We start from the raw sequence: 23,897 nt of genomic DNA on the forward strand, positions 1-23,897 counted from the left end.
ATCTGAATCATGTGCCTAGTAATTAGACAGTAAAGAGGATGAGAAAGAAATTTCTGACTCCACATGTCACACTGTGTGGCACTTGGTTACACTGCAATAGGTAACAGCAGCTAGAGATTTTGCTTTAATTTACACAGAAATATTAATACCTTATGTGGAAGACAAGGCAATGTAATCTCTGTGGTCATGATGCAGTCTAGTACATTGCCAGACCAGATATAAGCAGCAATAGCCATCATTGCATACCTTCAAATAATTCTTCCTATTAAGGGACTTTCTTTCCATGGTTTCTAATGCTATCAGGCTTTTCCAGCCATTCAATATGCCTAGGCTTCTGGCTTACCACTTGACTAGTCCTCCCTTGTTCCCAAGTCCATTACCGCACACTGGTAGAGTCCCACTGGTGAGAGCTTTGCCCCATCCTGCATCAGTCCTGTCAATAGGAATAACATTAGCTGGTTCTTCCCCTTTCAAAATACCTTGACTTCACCAATCCACATCTTTGGGAATGTATGCAAAGTCTGGCCCAAACACATTATTTCCATTTCCATCTATCTTTTTTTAAAATAAATAAATAAAAGCAATTTGATCATCTTCAATCAAGTATCAACACGCATACAAACAAACAAAATGCATTTTCACATTCCCTTCATACACTTTTTAGTGGTACAATTGTTCATTCATTAGAAGTTGTTTGTTGAGGACCATACTGAATCATGCTGGATAGTTGCTTGCAAAGGAGCTCTCTCTGAAAGACTTTCGGCAACCGTGGTTGTATTTTGTCTAGCCCAGTGGTCAGCAAACTTTTTCAGCAGGGGGCCGATCCACCATCCCTCAGACCTTGTGGGGAGCCGGACTATATTTTGAAAAAGAAAAGAAAAAAGAACGGATTCCTATGCCCCACAAATAACCCAGAGGTGCATTTTAAATAAAAGCAGACATTCTACTCATGTAAAAACACCAGGCAGGCCCCATAAATAACCCAGAGATGCATTTTAAATAAAAGCACACATTCTACTCATGTAAAAACATGCTGATTCCCGGACTGTCCATGGGCTGAATTTAGAAGGCGATTGGGCCGGATCCGGCCCCTGGGCCTTAGTTTGCCTACCCATGGTCTAGCCTATTGTTGTTATAAAACAAAAATGAAGAGCAACAAAACTATCCCATTGCCCTGTACCATGGAATATTCTAGCCTGCTGCACTAATTTCTCTGACGGATGCAAAACTCTCCTCGTTACACTGTATCTTGTCAATGGAGCGAGTGTTGCTGGGAGTGCCTTGCCTCTTGGAGGTGGGAGTTAATATTTTCAATGCACACCAAACAATTAAACATTTTAGCTTTTAAAAAATAAGAACAAAGCTTTTACATCATTGCTTTGTCTTAGTGACACTAAGAGAGCTGTGGTGGCTTTATAAACTTGCATAGCATCTCTAGAGCACTTAAGCACTTCATACACGTTGGCAGTAATCCTGAAAGCAACCCTACAAGTCAGTATTCATTATCTACATGCTGCAAAGGAAGGACTGAGAAAGAGAGAGGCTTGTCGAAGGCCACCTTGTGAGCTCACAGCAAAGGCGAGCTTCAAACAGGGAAATTCGTGGCTTATACCTCTGGCATCTAAAGGAGCAGGGTGGCTAAGAGGGGAAAAAGAGGAGAGGGCTCTTGCATCTTGGGTAGCTGGCAAGAAAAGGAGAGGGGATTTCAGCAAGTGCAGCTTGGTCCTGCAATCTTACACCTGCTGAAATTTCCTCTTCTGTGCAATTATTAAAGGTACAGCCGCTGCCTCTTCATTTCTAACCTGGCCATCCAGGTGAAAGCATATTGCAAGGTAAAGCTGGGGCTCCCAATCCAGTGCTTACCTGGTAACATGAATGCAGAGGTGGAGGGAATATTTGCAGTGGAGGTTGTGGATTGAAGTGCTAACTCCTTTACCACTTCTCTCCTCCAAATCTCATACCTGAGCCATTTTTAGCACATTTCCACCCCCCACCCCCCAAAGCTGGACTTAAGAGACTGAGTGAGGGGTATCATCTCAAGGGTGGGGCAATATGCCGATGAGAATTGTGGCCTATAGAAGAGTTAAGGGTCTCCCGTACTCCCGCCTAATAATTCCAACAAGACTTGTAAGTGGTAAGCTTTCCCAGTCTGCATGTGAATTGTTTTTAACATGTTTTTATTGTTTTATCATTTGTTGTTGGCTGCTGTGGGCTCCTTTGGGAGGAAGGGCAGGATATAAATATAACAAACAAACATAATAATCCCTTCAAATGCAGCTCTCACACCTGTGCTACCTCAGCAAATGTGAATTTGGCTGTGCGCATTTACTGAAGTAATTCACTGTGGAACCCTTTGCTACTCAGCTGCTACGTAACTGGGACTAGTACTTGGAGGAATTAAATTAATCTGAATTACAGTTTAGGAAGTGAACTCTGCAAATTACCATATTTTTCGCTCTATAACACGCACCCAACCATAACACACACAGTCTTTAGAGGAGGAAAACAAGAAAAAAAATATTCTAAACGAAACAGTGGATATATGATTTTTGTGGTTCATGCTGTGGCCACTGACATGTGATCTGACAGTGAGTTTGGGGTAGCCCAATGCAAAAATCCTGAGGATCCATGTGGATCCACGCTTTGTAACCATGTTTTTGCACCACTGCGGCCCCAGGCAACAGTGGGTGTGTGATTTTTTTGGTGCAAGCTGTAGCCATGGACATGCTATGTGATCTGATGGTGAATTTGGGGTGACCCACTGCAAGAATCCTGAGGATCCATGTGGATCCGTGCTTTGAAACGAGGCGCTCTGTCCCTCTCTTCTCCCCACTCAGTGGCTCTTCTCCCGCTTTGCTGTTTCAAAGCGAGCAAAGCGAGCCACAGAGGAGGGAAGGAAGGGGAACCATGGATCCTCTGCTCACGACTGCAGCAGATCCCCCCACCATCCGTAGGCATTCGTTCCATAACACGCACAGACATTTCCCCTTACTTTCTAGGAGGAAAAAGTGAGTGTTATGGAGCAAAAAATACAGTATTTTGTGCCAGGGCAATCAGCTAATTATCAAGTGGGCAACAGGGGCTTGGGCAGTGAGGACAAGCTGCCTGTGCGGAAGTCCTCTCTCTTTCCTCTCTATGGTTGGGTATATGCCATACTTTTAAAGCATGCCCCCCCCCCAAGAACCCTGGGAAACTGTAGTTTACCCCTCACAGTGCTACAATTCCCAGTGCCCTTCATGAACTACAGTTCCCAGAATTCAGTCTTGGGAGCAGGATATGCTTTAAACCTGTGTACACAGTCCAGAGCCCTCTTCTCAGTTTGAGTGCTGGCTGCAAGGAGTCCTATGAACGTGACCTTTCCTAACACAACTCAGCTCGGCTGGAAACTTCCCCCAAGCACAACTTCCTGGCCATGTGCCACCATAACCCTGTTCAGGTCACTAGTTGAAATGGAAACACAACAAGCACATGTGTACCAATTTACGCATGGAGAAATCTCACCCCCCCCCCCTGTGTTAAAAGAGTATGTGGGCAGCCTTTTTTAAAAAAAATATGTAAACCAAGTGCATTTTTGCTATGCTAATTTTCTCTCAAACAGAGTTTCGCTAAAGATAGATGTCACATATTTAGAGCAGTGAGTCCCGTCTGGAACCAACCTCACTGCGTTCCTGGCCAATGTGCCTAGAAGAAGAAGAAGAGTTTGGATTTGATATCCCGCTTTATCACTACCTCAAAGCGGCTAACAATCTCCGTTCCCTTCCTCCCCCACAACAAACACTCTGTGAGGTGAGTGAGGCTGAGAGACTTCAGAGAAGTGTGACTAGCCCAAGGTCACCCAGCAGCTGCATGTGGAGGAGCGGAGACACGAACCCGGTTCCCCAGATTATGAGTCTATTGCTCTTAACCACTACACCACACTAGCCTACTTCTCAGTAGGGTTAAGCTCCAAAAAGTACCATTCTGCAAGCTTGAAGCAGAAGCAGGCAGTGCACAACCCTGCTTGGTTAGCCCCACTTGATGTCACTAGAAAACCTAGCCCTCGTGTCATTGGAGCGGTAATCAAAGGCGCCAACTCTGAGGTGTTCTCAGCCCCAACAAAGTATGTTGGGATGGGGCTGAGCCCCCACCCCCAATCTTGGGGACCCAGGCCTCCTTGCAATGGCAGTGGACCTCATCATTCCTCACGACCTCCTCCTGATGCGCATGATGTCACATGTGCGATGTCACATGATGAGGCCCTGCCCCCACTATTGGGCAGAACTCGACGCCTCTGGCAGTAATGCATTTTGCGAAATAAATCTTTTTGTTTTGCTTAAAAGAGTTGACAAATGAATGGATAGATGTTCATGTAACACTTGAAACATTTTTAAAAGGCAGACGGTCCACCTGAAGCGTGGGGGAAGAGTCCAGGTGTATGTCATAACCAGGGGGCAGGTGCATCTGTCATTTCATTTCTGAAATTAAGAGGAAGCCATGATTCACCCTAGGACTGAAAAATTCAGTGTGAGCCATATTTTTATATAGCATCCATTTTTTTATATAACTCTGTTACAATTCCTGTGGAAAGCACACTCAGGAATTTCTGTTCTCTGTTACTTTGCTTTAGCTGCAGTTGTTCTTGGAGTGAAAATTGGGATGTACTTAATTTGTTGTCTTTGGTTCTTCCAGAGTCTAAAGAAAAGCTGAGATGAAAATTTGCACATATTTGAACGTTTGAAACTCATAACTTGTCTAGACAAGAGAGAAATACTATTGTCCAGCAGACGTTAATCAACAGGATTAGAAGGATTTGGAATGCCCTCCCCGCCAAGATATGTCTGGCCCCAACATTGCTTATTTTCAAGCTCTGGTTTCAGACGCACATCTTTGCCCAGGCTTTTTTGAAGGTGTTGATGAAGTGAGGCCAACTATTTGATTTCTCATCTGCTTTATTTTTATGATTCCCTTGGTTCAAGATGCTGCTCTAGTGTGTGCAGTGCTGGATTTATGTATAGGCTAAGTAGGCTGAAGCCTAGGGCCTCTAAATCTAGGGGGCCTCGCCAGCCTGCCCGCTCCCCAGTGCTGCAGTGTGCCCTCTCCCAAAATTGCAAACCCAAGGCTTCATGCAAGGGCAAGGCAATTCAGGCCCAGCAACTGTTAGACTCAGGGCTAGCCAGTGGGACCCAATTTGAAGCAGTGGGGCGCAACTTTATTTATTTTAGGGCCCCAGTTCACAGCCATAGTCTGCAAAATTTTATAGCTATAAATAAAATCCATCTAGATTGCCCTGGTGCAGGGGCCCAATTTGGCCAAATTGCTCCAGGTGCCTTAAGGTCAGCCCTGATGAGACTGTGCAGGGGTTGGACTGACAGGCCCTGCACCTTCTAGGTCCCTGGTGCCACCATTCAGAGTACAGTGGTACCTCGGGTTACATACGCTTCAGGTTACATGTGCTTCAGGTTACAAACTCCGCTAACCCAGAAATAGTACCTCGGGTTAAGAACTTTGCTTCAGGATGAGAACAGAAATCATGCTCCGGCAGCGTGGCAGCAGCAGGAGGCCCCATTAGCTAAAGTGGTGCTTCATGTTAAGAACAGTTTCAGGTTAAGAACGGACCTCTGGAACGAATTAAGTACTTAACCCGAGGTACCACTGTACAGATTCAAGGACTTGTTATGAAATAAAGGGGGGCACTTATTGGAAATCAGTTTTGTCACCTCTTCCCCCCCCCCAAACCCCAAGACAATGGGCCCAGCCACCTTTTATTCACAGTCACATAAGCACTACACTACAGCATGACCATAAACTTGTACATTCAACTGCTGAAATATACACCCAATATTTAGCAATGGCGATTATGTTACTGCTTTATGAATGAACACTGTGTTTTATGAATGGACTCTGTATTTTGTGCATTACCTAAGAGCCACCAATAGGGAGCTCTAGAATCTGACAGCTAACCAATCTGGTACTACCAAACAACGACCCCTATTGCTGAAAGCAGGTATTCAGCAGGGAATGCTTCAGCTCAGCCTTTGCACTGTTGACTGAACACCCCCTGCTGTGCAGATAATGCAGAAAGCTTGTAAATTGTATCCCTTCTGGCATCCTGGCCAACTCTATTATGCTGGTGTAAACCCTGGTGCACCAGAAGCACAGAATAGCAGCAAATAAAATCCGCTCATATGTCAGCAACTGATAAGACTTGTCAATCAAAGTCCTAATTATAAAGCTCCAAAATACAGGCCAAAAGAGAGCAGGTCTGGGAAGAGCGAAGCATACAATGGGCACCACCAGTGAAATGCCCTGCTCTGTGTAACTCCTGCCCTGTCATTTGATAGAGTGCCCACTTGCCCGCCTTCTTGACATGGAATGCTCTCTATTGGAGTCTCCAGGTCCAGTGCAAGGACAATAAGAAGGGAGAGCAGGGACCTTGAAGTTCCCAACAGCTGTTAATCAAGCAAGCAAGCACCCTTGTCACAGTCAGAATGCCTATGTCCTGGCCAGGCCTGCACCCAATCTTGTTTTTGTACAATCTTGTTTGTCCTCAGTAACCAAAGTTATATTATCAACATATACAAGCATAAAAGTTGTTTCCCTTCATTTGCAAGGAATCTTACAAAACAAAGTGGCACTAATAAATAAAAGTTCCAGGGTGGCAACAGAAAGCAAACTAAAAATGCTTTTGCAGTTCATCAAAACTATCCAGCAATATCAAGTTATAGGAAAACTGGTGCTATTGACAGCAATCCTTCTAGTTGGTTAATTGGTTTGGCAGCTTCCATGCACATAATGTGTGATGCTAATTATTTTCCCCAAGAGTTAAATGATAACTCATCAGAGGCAGCTACAGGAGAGCTGTGAGGTTCAGGTGAGGGTCAGATGCCCTGTCAATCCCAGCAGGTATATTAGAGGACGACAGGCCTGTGACCTGCCCATCATTCTCCTAAAGAGAAGAAGCCTAGCATGGAAGGCTTGTGTATAGTATGCAGATCTGAAAGGGCCACAAAGGGGAAACCACCAAAACGGTATTAAACAATAGTATCTTATGTCATTTAGAGGAGAAATTGTGAATTGTAGATTTTTAAATACCCGTCGTCATCCTTGGCCTCACTCAGTTTTGTTTATAACACTCTTCCATTTTCTTCTAGTTGTGAGGGTGGGGGAAGGGGAGGGGCCTCACAAGTGGAGTTGCCTAGGGCCTCTCTTCATCTAAATCCGGCCCTGAGTGTGTGGTGATTGAAAGCTTATTTTGGGATGTATACCCCCAGTTCCTTGTTTCCCCCCTACATATATAACAAAATTAATAAACTGATGGCAAATGCATGATAATCCATGAAAATAAAAGGTAGATAGCTCACCAGACACATGGGGAGAAGCAAGTCTGATGGCTGAGCCCCCAGGATGAAGGGAAGGCCTCTCTGCAGATGAGGGACTTGCTGTGAGTTCCCTTTGTTTACATCTTTGTCAACACCCTTCTTCCTTTCTTAATATTGTCCTACCCTCCTCATCGTCATTTCAATTTCTTAGACATTTCTGGACTTTAACCACTAGGTGTCGTAGGTATTCAGCTCTCTACAAATCTCTTCCTTCTATTTTTAATGGCCCAACACCGCAAGGTAATTCCGTTTGCTTCCCAGTGTACGTTGTCTCTGCAAATGACATCGAAAAAAAGAAAGCTACATGATTGAAATCTGTGCTCCACCCAACAAAGCCAATGTGAGCCATATGAACACCCATTGGAATAAATCCCATTGAATCCCATCGGACATAAATCTGAGTATGCAAACATGCATATGGGTCCATTCTGGGCTCCTGCTTCAGCTTTTAACTGCCAAAGAGTTTGATTAATCATAGCATTGAAACAGGAGTGTAAGTTCACAGGGGCATGCAAGACTGCCCTAAGATATCTGGATTCAGTAAAAGTTTAGAATTTAAGCAAACTCCTGAATTCTTGGGTCTAGTGGGGGCTGGAGTTTAAACCAGTTTTTCAATATCCAGGAAACCGCCTGGCAGACATCAAGTGGCTGAGTCATTGACATAGCAAAGACACAAGTCATGACCTATCAAAATAGTCTATCAGCAAAGCAAAGGCTATGGCAGCCACAAACTGAGGATAGTAAGACAGAAGACCAGCACTTTTTACTATGCAGAACTGGCAAAGTAAACAACCAAATCAGAGAACTTAATATCGAAGGTTTTGTGGAAGAATGGAAGCCTTTTTCTGACAATTTAAAGGAATATTATTATATGATGATAAACAAACAAGATTTGAACTATGAGCCACAGAAGAATTTAAAGATTATAGTAGTGTTGTTAAGATGTAAGAGATAGAAGACAGGATGCAACAGAGGGAGAGAAATTAAAACACCATGGGAAAGGGGGTGGGAAGTCGGCCAAAATAACAAAGAAAAAAATATTTTACTATGTATTGAAATGTATGTGTTAAATTTTTGGAAAACTTGATAAAAAGTATGATAAAAAGGAAGATCAGCAGTTTTGGATTAGAATTATGTAAGTGAACAGGGGAGAAAGTGTCAATTTGGGAAGTGGTTTGGCAAGCCAGAGAAGGAGCTGTGTGTGTGTTAGTCGGTAGAAACAAGAAGGGTTTAAGATTTCCATTTTTGATGATAAAAGCTGGGAGGAGTTTGTTTTCACTGTGTTACTGGGGAGAAGGGAGGCAAAGCTCAACTGCCTCTGTGCACTTTCAGCAATTGAGTACATTTAGAGATCTGACACCATGGGCAGTTGCCTAGTTTGCACCTATTGTTGAATCAGTTCCAGTCAGACTCCTGTAAGTAAGGGTGTGGGGAGCAGGGCTGGCAGATAAAAAAAGAACAGGGCTCCTGCAGCTTTAATAGTTATGCAGAAGAGGGGGTTTCAGCAAGTTTCAGCAACTTCTTGTACAGCTGTTGGCATTTCCTCTTCTGCACTATTGTTAAATGTGCAGGGGACCTGTAGACTTTTTCACCTGCCCTCTTGGAGTCAGTGAATAAGGGAAACCAACCACTCTGCTAAGCAGAGAGGGAAAAGAACTACCGCTCCCTGGATTGTGATTGTTCTGCTTTGGTTTCTTGCTCTCTCTTACTCATGCAAGAGGAAGTTGATTTGGTGCCAAAAGTGGCATCAACTTGTATTCCCACCCACACTCTACCACTGAGCAAGGACTGTGCTCTGATAAACATTGTTGTAGACACAACAGGCATCGGATATCCCTCCAGTGCAATGTTTGCCAGGTTAAAATTCAAAGGGTATCCAGGCCACAAATAAATATGTGCCCTCAGATTTATTTTAAACTTTGTGCCTTATAAATGCAGGTTTCCAAATATGGCACAATATCCTGACCAGATTTAACAGGTAGGCAAGCTGCTGGAAGGTAGATACAGAAATATAGAGATCATTATCCCAGCTAGTATCCGTATAGGATTTGAATTGATTTACCGTATTTTTTGCTCTATAAGACTCACTTTTTCCCTCCTAAAAAGTAAGGGGAAATGTGTGTGCGTCTTATGGAGCAAATGCAGACTGCACAGCTATCACAGAAGCCAGAACAGCAAGAGGGATTGCTGCTTTCACTGCACAGCGATCCCTCTTGCTCTTTTGGCTTCTGGGATTCAGAATATTTTTTTCTTGTTTTCCTCCAAAAACTAGGTGCGTCTTGTGGTCTGGTGCATCCTATAGAGCGAAAAATACGGTAATATATGTGCTGTTGTTAACACTCTGTGTGTGTGTGTGTGTGTGTGTGTTGTAAATGATTGTTTTTTTTCTTTAAATTTATATATGCAGTTGTTTCAAACACACACACACAGCCACACAGCTGTTTTGTACATGTTTTTATTATATTTTAAATTGCTTCAGGATGCTTGACGGGAAGTGATTAATAAACAAAATAATAAACAATAATAATCACGTTGGCCCCCTTTGAATACTAGGGTAGGCATATGGTTGAAGAGGAGACATGCATGGCTTCCAAACAGCATTGTAAAAGTAGATCAAACAGCATTAAATGGCATGTGGCATTGGTGCAGATATTTGTGTGTGTACCAAATTCTTTAAATGGTTTAGATGAGTATTGGCTGGACCAGTATGGCATGTGCTGGTAGAGGTCAACTTCCAAAGCACATTGAAAAATGAACAGAACTGAAAGCATTAGATGGAGGGAAGACATTTGGGTTTCATGCAACCAATTAGTACAACCTGCCCTCGCCCTGCCAGTATCGTCATGGACCATTCCTGATTCATGGGGAATAAAAGGCTGATTCACAGGACCACACAACAGCTGCTAGAAATGCTGTCTTATCTGGCTCTCTGCCCAGTACTGAGATGGAGCTGAACATGTGCTGGTGCCACCACAAAAAAGGATCAGGCCTTATGTATGCCACCACCACCTGTACTAAATATAGGTTATTGGCAGTGTGCTCCGAGCACAGACTTGTGCATAATGGCAACTACGTACTGCTGCCTCATCACAGGCAAGGAGTTACTTAATTCTGAAATTCTAGGTGGTCTTCATGTCACAGAGCTACACTCAACAAACAATCTAAGCCAGGGCTGGGGAACCTGCAGGCCTCTGTAAGTTGCTGTTGGACTCCACCTCCCATCAATCCCAGGTTCCTCACCTCTGATCTAAGCTCTGTGGTGAGGGTACCTGTGGAAGGCACTTGCCTGCAATCGCTTGCTGCTCACATGAACACTGAGCAATTTTGAGGTGTACGCTTTAAAAATACAATGAGTGCAGAAGACATGAGCCTTGTTCCACATGCAGTCTGGCAATTCTGTGTCCAGACCCAGCTTTCGGATCTCACCCTCACCTGATACATAGTGAGTGGTATGGCAAAATGGATTCACTCTTGCCTTGTGATCAAGAATAATTACTGCTTCATCCATCACAGCACTGCAATGGTGAGAGAAGCTGGCTGTGCCAAAAAAAACTATCTTGCTATTAGCACAGAAGCCTTACCCCTTAATGAATCTGGCAACCCTATCCAAAGGAAAAGGATTCATAAATACTGTTTCCTAGCATAACACAGAGCTCAGAGTTCCGGAGTGCCATTCCCACATTTTTCCTTACAGAGACTTTGCACCTTTAACAGCTGCTGCATCTCTCTCTCTCTCTCTCTCTCTCTCTCTCTCTCACACACACACACACACACCAGCTGCATGACACACAGAAATCCAGTAGGTTTAGCTTTCTCCATCCCTCTATGGATGGATAACTTGCGGGAATGAACTCAGGCTCGAGGGCAACTGTTAAAGGTACCTAGCCTGTGTCACGAGAGCAGGTAGAATGCAACCTTTTTCCAGAACAGGAAGATGGAAACTGAAACAAGTAAAGGCAAGAGGAGCTGAATCCAAATCAGCGTCACTTTCTTGCCTTAGGACATAGTCTTGTCTAGAAGACACAGTACAAAACAGAGCTAACATCTGGACACAGTGCCTGCACCTAAACAATGATGGGCAAGGCAAGAAAATGAGGGATCACTTACCCCATATTGTGATATTATTGTGTGTTTCTCCACCATTAGTTGATGGGGGAAAACCACCATTAGTTTCTCCACCATTAGTTGATGGCAGGGGAAGTGACCCTTCGTTGTTTTTGGGCAGTACGTATTGCTGCTCTTATATGGAGTGGCATTTGGTGTCTGTGTTGAAATAACTAGGGAGATGGTTGTGGTTTTGTATTTTATATATTTGTCTGGTTTAAAGCACCATTACCCATGCTCAGCCTTAGGCAGGAAACAAACGTACGTAAAATGAAATCTTAATTAAAACAGCCACAACTACAAATTAGAGCTAAGCACCATTTCTGAAGAGGCAGGCAGATGGTTTGTTTGTTTTCCTTTGGAAGGGAAGGTGCGGAAGAGCAGGTCTTGTAGTGGTTTTCTTGCAACTTGATGCTTTCATTTCTGATGTGACACAAAGGCTGCATGCTGTTTCCCTATGACTCTGCGTGTCTCTTTGCACCCTCACATCAGAACTTTTAATAGTGTGGATTACTGAAACATTTTTTGTTTGAATGCATTCTTTGAGTGCCCCATTTGCATGCAGGCATCAGTTTTAATACCAAAAAAAAAAAGAATGAAAAAAAGCCTACTCTTGACCAGTCTTAAATTTTGATTCCCAATACCCTTGCTTGGAAGTTAAATTCAATTAAAGCTTAATGTTGTCAGCAGCATCATTTGCTCATTTGTCACCACTGTACCCATTTATTTCCTTCAGCATGCACAGGATTCTCTCAGGTTTTAACCTTAGAACAACCAATGTCTGTATTAGAGCCAAGAGAGATAGCCTGGCTCAAGGTCACCTGGTGAGATTCATGCCAGGGGTCCCCAAACTAAGGTCCGTGGGCTGGATAAGGCCCGAGAGACTTGTTTATCCGGCCCGCGGCATCCCCCGCTGCCGCCGCCCACTCTTATCGGCACTACGGTGTGCAGATGTCCACTTCCGGGTCAGAGGAGCAGCAGAAATAGCTTGTGTGCATGTGCAAGCATTATTTGTGCATGCGCAAGCGTTATTTGTGCACATGTGTTATTTTCGGTGCACATCCAGGTTGGAGGAGGCCTGTGCACATGCACACAAGCTATTTCCGGTGCTCCTCTGACATGGAAGTGCGCCCGAAATAGCATATGAGCATGCGCTCCCTCGCCCTCCGGCCCGCCGCGCGATAGGTGCTGGAGACACTGGCCCGAGACGCGGAAGTTTGCTGACCCCTGGTTCAAACCCTTGAACAGCTCCAGGTGAAATGTTGATCTCTCTAGCAACTAACTGCCCTGCTGTGGTTTGCAATGGCAACCCTGGCCTTAATTAAGTCGAAGTCTTAAACACTTTGCATCCTGGCAGCCAAGCATTTTCCTTTTGCTAAGCTGGCCAGAGGAGCAAGACATTTCCATAGGACACCACAAAGAAAGAAAGCTTAAACAAACAGTTAAGGCAAAGGGCAGCAATGGTTTTATTCATATAGCTTTGCATTATTCTATTGGATTTGATATGTTGCTCAACAGGCATTCGACCACATCTTTTCAGGCATGCAGGGAAGCTAGTACCTCTTGCAAGTTGCTGGAGGAGGGCCGCTGTCTGAGGGAATTAACTTCTATAGTCAGCCTCAAAAGAACACACACACACACACACACACACACACACACACAAGCATAGTATGCCCTAGTTAATTTCATAATGACGCCTTTAGAGCCTGTAGTTTGGATTTTCCACATCTGGGCAAATCATTTGTTTGGGGCTTATTTTTAAAGGTTATTTGAGCAGGACAAGAACAGCACAACCTGAACAGTACTCTTCTCAGCCCAGGGAAGGGAGGATGGCAAGAAAGTTGGAAATACTTTGTTTACTGCTAAATGTGGCTCCCTCACCCCCCCAAAAAAAACACCTCATGGATCACACAGAGGTGTGGCATTATGATGTGTAAACCTGTCAGTTGTGATATTTACCTGGTAAATTTATTACTGGAATTTCAGGCGGTGAGCAAATGAAATGGGAACATCAACAGAAGGTTTTTGTTGTTAAGGTTTAAATGCTCCATCTATCTCCCATACACATCCATTTACTACAGTTCAAATATACCTGGTCTCCTGCCAGTGGAGGTTCCCTGCCCAGCATGGCATGTTGCCCAGGCAGCCTGTGATCTCCACACAACTTGTAGCATGATGCCAGTGAAAGGTTTCTCCTGCTCTCTGTGAAACTATTGCCGTGCCACGTTTCTGACTACTTTGAAAAGCTTCCCTCCTCTAAGTTCAGCAGCATTAACGTGAAAATGGAATAAACTACAGTGTGAATGCAGCCAAAGTGAAGTCTCCACTCACCCATTGTAAACAGTCAAGGGGCCAAAAAGAAAAAGAAATGAAGAACAAAACCTAAAACGAACCTACAGTCTACCACCATTCCTTCCTGTCTTTTTCTGTTCAATGGTTCACTTTAGATTGGAAGCAATCCTTTGCTCACCTTCTGGAGTGTGTTTTCACTGGCCAATTTCAGAGGTCTGCTAGGGAAGGGGAAGGAGATTTTGTGAGGTGCACTCCTGGCAAAATCGTTCCTCTCCTTTACCTTACTTTGATTGTGATCTGAGCTAAGGGGGCTGGGTCTAGGCAGGAGGGATGGAGTGGTCTTTCAGCGGCAGCTGCTTGCTTTGTCTCACAGGATGTAATGCCAGTTTAGATTATCTTGCAAAGCATCCAAGAATTTTTCCTGTCACCACTTGGGGGCAGGGAAGTGAATAAGTAATCAGACCAGATGCACGTGGTGCTTTGAAATAAACGACAAAGGGGTCTTGTTCTCCCACCCTCCCTGCTTTGTTCTGCTTCTGGGGTAGGAAGCTTGTGGCTTCTGAGTTATTATTTCTAGATGTTGGCACAAGACTGTAACATAAGTCAACCTAAGGCCTGTTTGGGCAGGAAGGATATGATCATTTATTTTGTAGTATCTTTATTGGATTGTCTGAGAACGGTAATTTACTTGCAGGGAAAATGCCTTTGCCAAGCTGACCAATACATATAACAGTACAGATAACTAACAATATTAAGATACCAGGATAGTTCAGAAGATAATCAGCTCATTCAAGTTCCAGGCTTAATTTTCTGGAAAAGGAGGAATAGAAGCATGTGTGATTTTTATTTTTTTTATGCAGCAGTGTCTGCTCATTGTGGGTCTGCATGTACCAAAATATGAATGTAACATTTTCGAGACTATGTCATAATTCTACTTGCTATTGTGAATGCTGTACTGCTTCTCTTTGTTCTGGTCACAAAGTACTATTGTGTGACTCCGCTCATTCCTTTGTTCCAAGTGCTTCCATAGCAAACTTGCTCCATTCTCATGGTAGTTTCTCCCTTGTTTTCTTATTTAAATAAATAAAAATAATATAGTACTAATAAATCCTTCCTGATATTATTATTGTTGTTGCTGCTGTTGTTGGTATTTTCACACACATCATGTTTTTGGTTGGTATTCCAGAGGATATTTCAATAAACATCAGTAAGTAATATTTGTATTTTTACAAATAACTTTGAGTTCTTAAATCATATTCATCCTTCATGAATCAGATTCATTATAAATTTATACAGCCTTCCCTGTTTTTTCATGTTTGGTTTTAAAACTGTTCTATGCTGTTCAGCTACTCCCGTGTCCCTACGGACAGGTTATCTTTGGAGAAGAGGATACTGGAAAATTAATGTGCGACGATGACTGCACTCGCATTTATTTCAATGTACATTTGAGAAAGAAAGAAAAAAGGAAAATGCTTCTTTTTCTTTGGTGATCACTCGTAGGTGAGTAAGATTGACTTTCATTAACATGGCTTTAGCAACGCAAACTCCTATTTAGAAGGTCCTGATGCTAATGGTCCTGATGCTAATGGGCCTTAAAGTTAGGGTCAATTTAATCAATTTCACATGTTCTGATTGTCTTGGCTGTTCTATGCTTCATGGCCCCAAGGTCCCCCACAGGCCCCCTCCCTTGCCTGAACTATGTATGCTGGTAACACAAGCCTGCCATATATACCATTGCATCTTCTCAAAGGGCTGCTATGGCAGAAGATGTATGCATTTCTAGACCTCTTTCAGCTTTAAGCAAAGCCCTGCTACCAATACACTAGCAGGGGTGTCTAACTTCCAAGAGACTGCAATCTACTCCTACTATGAATAAACTGGCAGTGATCTACCCATTGGGTTGACCAAAGTTATTGAGCTTTTTGGGGAGCCAGGGGCAGCTTGGGATCGACCGGTAGATCGCGATCAACCAGTAGATCACGATCAACCGGTTGGACAGGCCTGCACTAAAACAACAAAGCCATTAAACAATTTAAAGTGCCCTAGTTTTCAGCAGAAAAAAAATCACTATCCCCAGCTCCTCTAATTTAAGCTTTATTTATACAGTGCTATAAATTGCAAGTTATCCCAAGGAATCTGACAGGTTAACAGCAACTCAGGGAAACATCACCCAACACTTCTGAGCAGCTCCATTCCTTTGCAACGTCCTGACATTCTATTTCTGACATTCTAACTCTCAGAACAGTACATCTTTTGTCCTTCTCACCCCGCCTTTTTTGCTGGATTGGAGTTGGGCTGCTTATTTGCTGTACAGGGTACAGTAACTTTGCATAAACGGCAAAAATAAAAATAATAAAACCCACACCAAAAAAACCTCGATGGGTGGGAATGCTGAACCTAATTGATGCCAGTTATTGCTTCTGGCACAGGGACTTTTCCATGGGGATGCATAGACCCTGGGATTTTTCCTGGATTGATCATGGTGCTTTAAATAGGCCTTGACACAGCTTGCCAAATGTATTACCCGTCTTCACTCTCGGGTACAATGCATGTCCAGAAACGGCAAGGACTGTATTTTTTAACTCTCCAAGACACTGAAAGAATGTCCTACTGCTGTGCCTTCCACCCTGTTGTTTCATGGGTCCCCTTTCCCAAGCTTCTCCCCTACATGTTGGGAGAATTAGAAACGTGCTGGCCACAGCAGCCAAGGGAATAGGATGAACCAGCCATGGATGAACCAGGCAGGATGCACAGCAGCTGCTTCCTTTGTCAGCATGATGCCCACAAATCATCAGAGCCACTGTGACTTATATAAAGGAACTATTATTGAGCCAGCTGGAACTAGACACTGGAGCTACATAAACATATCTGAGGTTTGAAGCAGAGGTTCCTTTCATGAACCTAGTTTGTTTTCCGTAATTTATTCCACCTCTCCAAGTCATGGGGTACAGAAGTAGGCAGGGGAGTGAAGCACCGCCCCTAACCGAGGGGTAGCCAACAAGGTGCCTTCCGGACATTTGTTGGACTACAACTCCCATCAGCCCAGCTAGGATACTAGTGATCAAGGATGATGGGAGCTGTAGTCTAACACTGTCCAGAGGGCACCATGTTGGCTACCCAGCCCTGACCAATGGAAAGACTGTCTCTTCCCCCATAAACACACCCACCTCACTTTCAGATATATCCTCAGGCATTGCTCCAAGTACTTTGCAACCTTATAAGAATGAGACATGTTTTTTTAAAAGTTCCCTGCTACTGCTCTGGTTGCTCCCTGGGGCTGCTTCTTCTTGCAAGAGACAATCCCATTGAGACAGTCACTGCATCCTCCACCACAGTTGTTTGTTGAAAGGTTCCACCTTGGCTTCCTCTCACCACTGTGGCTTTATTTCAGAAAAAAAAAAATTCTATCCATCCAAAATGTAAAACTTCAACTGGTCTGCTGCTGCTTCTTTTTTAAAAGAAACAGGTGGTTGGGTGCCACATTAATCCAGATCCTGCTATTTATTTTACAGACCTCTAAATTAGATATGATTGACTTTAGCGTCCTTTGGTTCTGTCCCCCCCCCAAGGAGTCTCAAAGCGGCTAACAATCTCCTTTCCCTTCCTCCCCCATAGCAAACATTCTGTGAGGTGAGTGGAGCTGAGAGACTTCAGAGAAGTGTGACTAGCCCATGGTCACCCAGCAGCTGCATGTGGAGGAGCAGAGAAGCGAACCCGGTTCCCCACATTACGAGTCCACCGCTCTTAACCACTACACCACACTGGCTCTCAGCGAACATCAAGTATCTAGGCATGTGATAGGTTGGAGTCCAAGGTTTGGCACAAATCAGGGCCAGATTAAAACCTTTAGAGGACCTAAGCAATTGAGATGTTGGTGTCCCCACATACATATCTAATTCAAAATATAAACAATATACTTCCACTTTATATTTGGAATTTTTTCTCTTTTTTCCAATTGCAAAGTCTTTGATCAGATCCTCAAAACTATCTCTACTAAGCATAGAAGTTGTGTTACATAAGTTTAGATAAGGCATCCAGCCTGCCTTGTTGCATAGCTGATCTGCTAGGATTCGTAATATACCGGTACTTCAGCTGAGAAAATGAATGGTCAGCTGAGCAATTTATGACCACTAATGTTAAAAATCCAGCAATGGAAAATTTCTGTGGTACTCCCCATCTCTTGATGCCCTAAGCATGTGCTCATTTTGCTTAATGGTTAATCCAGCCCTGGCACAAATGCACCCAAGGACTCCAACACATCTACAAATTTTATGGCCATTTTTTTTAAAGTAAAGGACAAATGGAAGAGGCTAAATGTTGCTTCAAGAAAATAACGAACAGAACTTTTTGGTTCAATTCTTCCTTACTATAACTATTTACAAACAGGATTCTGGCCTCCTTAAATTAACAGCAGGAAGTACCACTGGATTTGTCTTTCTGCCTCCTAGACAGAACTAAGTCTATACTTTGTGTATTCAAGGAGGCGAGATTGTTCTGCAAAATAGAGAACAGGAGATTCTCGGCCCACGCTTTTAGTTGAACCACAAGTCTGCCCTTAGAGTAACATTGCTTTTATATTCTGAACAACAAAATCCCAGTCTTTATACGTTATATAATTACACTAATCGTGCAGGAGAAGCAGAAAATAAATAAACCAGTGCCATGGATTTAAAAGTCGTTAAGGCGGATTTGATTCTACGTGGATTTAGATACTGTACATTTTCGATAATGCTCGAATGATGGGACTTTAAACGCTGTGCTCGTGGAAAGAAGCCACAATCCTTCAAGATTAGGATTAAAAAACGTTGCGTAAATAAACATCTAATAGAGTTGGGCATGGAAATGCTGCTCCTCTCTTTTCCGTTCCCCAACAACAAAAAGCCGCTTTATCCCCAACATTAAGCCACGCAAAAGGCGCAGCAGCCGCCCGCCTTCCGCGAGCTGAAGAAGCGGCCGCTGACACTGCGCAGCCGGGCAAGGGCAGAGCCTCCAGGGACCGACTCCTAAAGCGACACCCCCTGCATTACGAAACGCGGTGCTTCTACGTCAGGGAACGCGACTGGTGAATGGAGAGGCAGCGAAAGAGCTGGCAGGAGGAGGGAGGCGGGAACAGAATGTCCATCCGCGGAAGCCGGGGCTTCCGGGTTCTGCCTGATGACGTCCTCGCTCGAGAAGCACAGGCCCGGGAGGGGAGGAGGCGAGGGGGCGGGGCCGCGGCAGGTGGGAGGGCCTTAGCGCCGGACGGCGCCACTGCTGATAGGGCCCGTGGGCGCGGCCGTCCCGCCCGTGGGCGGGGCTGAGAGGGAGCCGGGGGCGGAGCTTTGCGGAGGCATGTGGCGGGCCCGCAGCGGTGGGGGCTGCCGCTGCCGCCTCTCTTTCCATCAGCTTTCGCGGCCGCACTCCTTCCAGGCGGGCCCGGAGGGCGGAGGTGGGATGTGGCTGCTCCGGGGAGGGTAATGGCCTCTTCTTCCTTCGGGTTCTTTCCGCGGGGCGCGTAGCTACTCTCCGGCTTTGCAACCTGTGGGAGCTCAGGTGGGGCGGGGGGGAGGTCGGTCGGCGTGACTGGGGGCTGGTGGTGCCTTGCCAAGTTTGAGGGGGCTCGAGAGCTCAACCCCGGAAAGGCAAGCCCTCGCCCCTGCCAGGGCTGCTGCTTTTTTTGTGGGGCGGGGGATCCCGTGTCCTTTAAGCGAGCGCCTCGTCTGCTTGCGAAGTGCCACCTGCCCCCTGACTCAGCTTTGCTCGGCTGGCTCCCCGTTTCCCTCCTGCGTGGAAGGTGCTCTTGGAGTTTGTACCATGCCATTCCTGCGCTGGCTGAGGGTTGGAGTTCAAGCGTGGTTTGGCACAGCCGCAAGCCGGCCTTTCCTTTCCTGCTCCTCTCCTTTCGCTTCTCTCGCCCACCTTTCCTCCCACTCCCCCCCCCCCGCCTTTTATGAAAGGAAGTTCCTTCAAAAAGTGCTGGGCGGGGGAAGGAGGAATGCGATTTTGGGGGAAGAGGATGACAGGCCTACAGACTGCCCCCAGCTGCTGTGTGAGCATTTTTGCACTGGCTCAAAAGTGTGTCACTGCAACTCTAAAAGTAGCATTTGAAATCACAGGTCTGTCTTATATAGGTGAAATGTTACCTTATCCAACTGTTATTTTTATCCCCTGTGGATAACAGTAATAGGAGAATAGTGACAGGTTGGCCTGATAAAAAGGCATTTTGGTTGTTGTCCTTTACTCTGCTTCACCTAATTTAAGTGGGCTGGAAAAGTTGGCTGTTAAAGAAAACTTAGAAGACACAATGACACCCAGGGAAGAGTTCTTCTTGATTTTCTTTTTCTTTCAGGCACGTTCTCTCTTTAAACTTGATTTTTAAAGGCATAGCACAAATTGCATGCTGTATCTCTTTAAATGAATTGACTGTATATAAGTGGAATAATATGGTCAGATATAATAGGATTTTATTTAGAATTCTAGTTTGTATAGTAATACTTCACTGAATTCTAACTTGTGATGTTTTTATCCAAAATTTTATAAATTGTGGCCAGTCTGAACCAGTGCATTTATTATTCTGCACAGGTGCTGCAGTTGGCTCAATCTGCTGTGCAGACTGGTATCCCAAAGTTGATAATGGGGCTGCCAACCAGTGCCTAGAGTGCAATGCTTTGTGGCCAATTTGCAAGCATTTTGCCACAAGTCAGTCTGGATGATACTTCCTTTTTAATTCTGAGCTCAGTGTTTTGGGTGTATAGTGGTCCTATGATCATAGATCTTGATTTTGCATTCCATTGAAAAACTTATTGAGGTACAGTAACCATATTGGTTTTGTGTTCTTGTATGTTCATACAGGAATTTATCTAATGGCACAAAATCAGGGCAGGGGATCCCTGGAATTTGCACATGGGTGAATGTAACACAGGTTCAATTGGCAACAGTTTCTGATTCGAGGATTGATGTAATTGTGGGAATTCCTGCTGGCTACATCTTTGATTGGCTGCATTTCTATCCATGAATGTCAATATGTATTTGAGTGATGACAAAGTAGGATTGCCTGTGTACACAGAAAGTATTGTTTGTAAGAGAAGCTGCAAGCAGTTCATCCAGCTCAGCAAAAGTGCATTATGAATCCAAATTGAAGACTACCCTTGCCCATGCAGCTATAGTGGTACCTCGGTTTAAGAACACCCCTGTTTACGAACTATTCGGTTTAAGAACTCTGCAAAACTGGAAGTAGTGTCCCAGTTTACGAACTTTACCTCGGTCTAAGAATGGAAGCCGAATAGTGGAAGGGCACCAGCAGCGGGAGGCCTCATTAGGGAAAGTGCGCCTCGGTTTAAGAACTGTTTGGTTTAAGAACAGACTTCCAGAATGGATTAAGTTAGTAAACTGAGGTACCACTGTACTTCATAACAGAAAAGACTGAAATAATTCTTTGCCTTTCACCTGGCAAGACTCATATATCTGCTTTCTAGCTTGGACCCCTTCCCCACCCAAGTAAATTTCCAAGCTGATTTACTGCTTTGAGCACGATCCCTGTTTCTCACCCCTCATTTGTCTGTATGTTGGACTAGTTTTGCCTTTCTTTTAACACATGGCTTGGCTGGCTGTCTTGTGCCATCTGGAGATGACTCCTCCCAGTACAGATTTTCCCCACCAGAGCATCTGCTAGGAGATTGTGACACACTTAAGAACATAAGAGTCCTGCTGGATCAGGCCAGAGGCCCAGCGAGGCACTCTGTTCTCGCTGTGGTCAACCAAGAGGTGCTTAAGTCACAAGCTGACCTAAGTGCAACACTGCTCTTCCCACTTGCAGTTCCGGACAACTTGGGGCTGAGTTGCACGGGTTGATCTGTAAGGGGTATATTGTTGTTGTGTTAATTGCCCTGACTTGTGCCAGAAGGCTGGACTAAGCCACAGGTCCAGGTGGCTCCCTTCCAACTTCATGGTTTGTATTTAAGAGGAACTTTGAACAATGTGGTCAAGGGTTTCTCAAGAGATCTTTGTATTGTGATTAGAAGCCTTCCTGAAAGATATTGGTTAATATCAGTCTTGCCTGGGAGGTGTGTGTGCTCACAAATGCATACATTCTCATGTGCTTTACAAAAGCTTGCAGGACAAGCATGTTTGTTGGATTATTTTTTTAGCCTGTTCGTATCCCTGTAGGGCAGGTACAATGTCACTGGCCTTTTGAAACTGCCAGAAACCTCAGGCATATTTTTTTTAAAGAGAGAGAGAGTATCCTGCTCTGCATGTAAAAATCTGTGGTTTGCAAGGTCAATTCACAAGATGGCATGTATCTAAAGCTATATTGTTAGTGTACACAGGCACTCCCTTCACAAAAGATGAATGGGCTTAATCATCTCTCTCTAGTTCAAGTTTTTAAAGTATTCTGAAATTCCTTCAGGCTTTGAAAAATCATGTTGCTGCTTGTGATTAGTTGTGTATTTTTAATTTTTTGCTCCTTGTGATCTAGTGTGGGGCCTGGGAGAAGAATGTGCAACTTCTGAAGATGTACTTCTCCCCCCCCCCCAGCGCATGAATATGCCTCTTAGCTATGGGGTGAAGATAGGGAGAGAGAGAGAACCTCGCCTTCATTTTGTGCAGTTCATTTAGTCATGTAGTCACAATGGCTAAAGTGTTGGCCTTGCACATGGGGAAACCCAAGTTCAAATTCCTACTTCTGTGTGTGAAGCTTGGGGGCCAAATTAGATGTGATACTGGGGCATCTATATTTGGACCACCCACAGTTTCTTAAAAGCTTAGAACAGTAGTGGCCATGAGGACTCTTGCCCCCACTGTTGGGATTTTAGTACCAAAGGAAGAAGATTTAACCTTTCAGTAGTTCAATCAGATTTATCAATTGAGTTGTTTGATAGGGCTAAAAAGGTGTCTCTAATTAGAGAACAGGCTTAAAACATACACACATACATTTTTAGCGGAAGTCCTGATTTAAAAACCACACCTGTAAATGGTAAACACCAACATAGGAGAAGTATTTCTCTTCTCTCTCAGGGTGGAATAAGACTCTGAAAGTGACATGTATGCTTTTTTATTGAGAATTGTTTTTATTCTTATGACCATTGTTCTGTGTAGCTCAGAATTGTCTGCACTTGCCAGACAAGGATTTTAGGCAGAGAAGGGTCTTTTCTGACCCTACCTGGAGATGCCAGAGATTGAACCCAGGGTCTTCTACAACCTACACACAAAACATGCTCTGCCACTGAGCCACAGCCTTTCCCTGCATCCTGTTTCTATAAGAGTGCTAAGGTGTGTATTGGAGTGTGTATGTACATTTGCAAGCCAAGCACACACTCTCCTTGTGTTTAGAATCTTTTAAATTGCATTTTATGGTTGAGTCTTATCACCTCATGCAATACTTTTTTCATGAAGTGGGAGCTGCAGAACATTGGGCAGTGGTATAAGGGTGGCTAGCAAGAGTTCAGTCGATAGAGCATGAGACTCTTAATCTCAGGGTTGTGGGTTCGAGCTCCGCATTGGGCAAAAGATTCCTGCATTGCAAGGGGTTGGATTAGATGACCCTTGTGAACCCTTCCAACTCTACAATTCTATGATTCTACCCTAGATAATTTCTGTCAAACAGCTTCCCGCTGTACTCCTATTCAGAATGGCCTCCATCCTCCTACACACATCTGGTGTTCAGCCGCAAGCCTGCTTTGCAGAAGCTGGGGTATTTTTGTACTGTGATTTTTAGAGACTCATATCTAAAAGTCACAGTGTAGCGCTAGAAAAAAAAGTTTCATTTTATTTATTTATTAGAACATTTATAGCACGCTGTTTGAGTACACCACTCATGCAGATTACAACATATTAAATGACGATTTCCAAAGAAAAATGAAGCCATTACGAAAAAGATGGGTCAGTAGTTCTAAAAGAAAACCCTACAATATTTGTGTGATCCTCTTAAGAACAGCTTTTAAGAGGTGCGGGGTCGTACCGTATGTCACGAGCATAATTTTTAGGGCTGAGTCTAACCATTGTGTGAGGTTCTACTAGCAATCATTTTGTGGAGAAGAAAGATCTTTCTCTTGTGTGTTTACTAGTCAACAGGGCTGGGTCAAGGCATTTTGCTGCCTGAGGCAATGGACAAGATGTCACTTCCCCATTCCATGTACAGAAGCCAACTGGGCTGGCACTTGAATT

The 23,897-nt window shown here is 44.2% G+C and overlaps 1 protein-coding gene and 2 long non-coding RNA genes across 4 annotated transcripts in view; 2 read left to right on the plus strand and 1 right to left on the minus strand.

Moving 5' to 3' along the window:
- The window catches only part of LOC309514990, a 32,642-nt gene extending 18,550 nt beyond the window's left edge, over window positions 1-14,092 (minus strand). Inside the window, exons 1-2 of the long non-coding RNA XR_014212225.1 lie at window positions 13,933-14,092; window positions 344-433 (exon numbers count right to left, since the gene is read on the minus strand). This is a non-coding gene — a long non-coding RNA (uncharacterized lncRNA). The remainder of the gene's footprint in view (window positions 1-343; window positions 434-13,932) is intronic.
- LOC309514987 overlaps window positions 1-23,897 on the plus strand; it is a 265,808-nt gene that overhangs the window by 216,068 nt on the left and 25,843 nt on the right. The gene's annotated exons all lie outside the window — the stretch shown is intronic.
- The window catches only part of LOC309514892 (uncharacterized protein C11orf24 homolog), a 28,713-nt gene continuing 23,883 nt past the window's right edge, over window positions 19,068-23,897 (plus strand). The window contains exon 1 of one of the 2 annotated variants that reach the window (XM_082192343.1): window positions 19,068-19,207. The gene's annotated coding sequence lies outside the window, so the exon portion shown is untranslated. The remainder of the gene's footprint in view (window positions 19,208-23,897) is intronic. The other variant, XM_082192344.1, reaches the window with a different exon arrangement.

The sequence above is a fragment of the Podarcis vaucheri genome, assembly GCF_965113315.1.
Source record: "Podarcis vaucheri genome assembly, chromosome: 1".
Lineage (NCBI taxonomy): Eukaryota > Metazoa > Chordata > Lepidosauria > Squamata > Lacertidae > Podarcis > Podarcis vaucheri.